This window comes from Mustela erminea, chromosome 11 (assembly GCF_009829155.1).
Source record: "Mustela erminea isolate mMusErm1 chromosome 11, mMusErm1.Pri, whole genome shotgun sequence".
NCBI lineage: Eukaryota > Metazoa > Chordata > Mammalia > Carnivora > Mustelidae > Mustela > Mustela erminea.
Window position 1 is genome coordinate 98,679,595 of NC_045624.1, and position 2,113 is coordinate 98,681,707.

Sequence of the window (2,113 nt, forward strand, 5' to 3'; positions counted from 1 at the left end):
GTCAGTTGAGCATCTACCTTCAGCTCGGGTCATGGTCCTAGGGTCCTGGGATCAAGTCCTGCATTGGACTTTTGCTCAGTGGGGATCCTGATTCTCCTACTGCCTGCCACTCTTCCTGCTTTTGCTCTCTCTCTCTCTCTCTGACAAATAAATGAATAAAATCTTTTAAAGATTTATCTGTTTATTTGAGATAGAGAGGGAATGTGAGTGGTATGAAGAGAGGGAGTGGGAGAGAGAATCTTTTTTTTTCTTTTAAGAGAGAGATCACAAGTAGACAGAGAGGCAGACGGAGGGAGAAGGAGAAGCAGGCTCCTTGCTGAGCAGAGAGCCTGATGTGGGGCTCCATCCCAGGACCCTGGGATCATGACCTGAGCTGAAGGCAGAGGCTTTAACCCACTGAGCCACCCAGGTGCCCCATGAATAAAATCTTTTAAAAAAATAATACATGAATGAGATACAGATATCAGGGGGATCTGTTCAACATAATAATAATATTAATAATAATAATAATAATAATAATAAACAACACTAGGGGATTCTTTTTTACTGGGATTCTCTAACTCTAGGACCCTACTCCATTTCCTGCCTATGTTATATATTTCCAAGATTATATATCTCTCCTTTCTCCTCACTTCTCTGTCTTACTCATCTCCCAGGTCTCATTCCAGCCTCAGGGTTATAATTAAATATGAAGTGTGAGCTTCCCCCAGACATGGAGTCTTGTAGTCCAGGTGTTACCTGACTCAGGATGAGGGAGTGATGGGTTCATGTGGGGCTACCAGCTGTACCCCTGGTGGTGGCCTCTGCATATCTTACCCCTGCTGCTCCCTCCCCACTTTCTCTTGCTCTTCGCTCATCACTCATGGAAGTTGTTAGGAAAATTTTTCATCTGTAAGGAACTGCAGATCTTCTACTAAGACTCTGTGGATGTGGTTGGAAGTCCTGAGATAGTTGTGTTTTTACATGGCTTTCCAACATCCAACTATGATTGATACAAGATTTGGGAAAGTATGGCCTTGAGGTGTTATCAAGTGATTGGCCTAACTTTCTTGAGCTTTGGCTTCAGTGACAAACCAAGACCATGTCACTATTCCATATTTGAATAGGTCAGCATTGTGGAGGCACATCTGGGGCACCTGGGGCTCCAGGATAACAGGATCAAACTTTGTCTCATGATTATGGAGGTATCATTGATCTGGAGCTGCTCTATAGGTTCAAGCAGGATCTATCTGGTTGGCTCACCATAAAGAGTCTCTGTCAAATGGATGTATATTTCCTGAGACTCAATGTCTTCTCCTTCACCAAAAGCTTCTCAAAAATGGAGGCATGCTGTCGTCCATCCTTACATGATTGATGAACTTCTTTGCATTCTCCTAAGGTCTCACCCCAGTTTTGGGGTCATCACCAGGCTCTTTGAGAGTGAGCTGTGGACACATGGGAAGGGATACCCAACAATGATGGAACTTAGGTACTGACAGTTTTTTCACCAACCAGAGGAAATTTAGAAGACTCTGGGTGGGATCTCCTGCTTCTGTAACTATTCACATTTATATTTTCTATGGGCCATTGGATCCCATAAATCCCTACCCAGAGTTTTTGGAGCTATACAGGAAAATGTTACCACACAGTCCACAGTGTCAATTCTGGGTGACAACAATAGCCACTCTCCACAGCTAGGGGACCCCATGGACTTCTTGAGTGCATATATGGGCTGTATCAATCACTTCTGAGCTGGAAAGAGTATCACCTCCCTTACTCCCTTATCTGTTGTGTATTCTATGAGGAAGAAATGCCTGGTCCTAGTCACCCAACACTGTTCTCTCACAGAAGTCCACCTGATTCACACTGGTGATCAACATATGGAAAAAGCCCATAGAGTCTTCAGCTAAGGATGACCTAACAATCCCCCCTCCCATTCTTCTCACATCTGAGTGACTTCTGGACTTGCGTTATTAGGAAATTCATATAAGCACTACTTTACACAGATACAGAAAGAGAGACATTGTTAAATGTCTTCTTAACACCTCTGTGGACTTTTCTGAAATATTTAGAATGCTAATTTTTGGCCCATCCTTGATTGGAATCCTATGGTAAAGAATGAGGAGATGGTGTC

The 2,113-nt window shown here is 43.4% G+C and overlaps 1 pseudogene; it reads left to right on the plus strand.

The window, feature by feature from the left end:
* Window positions 1-748: 748 nt before the first annotated feature.
* On the plus strand, window positions 749-1,730 carry LOC116569356 (annotated as a pseudogene).
* Window positions 1,731-2,113: the final 383 nt, after the last annotated feature.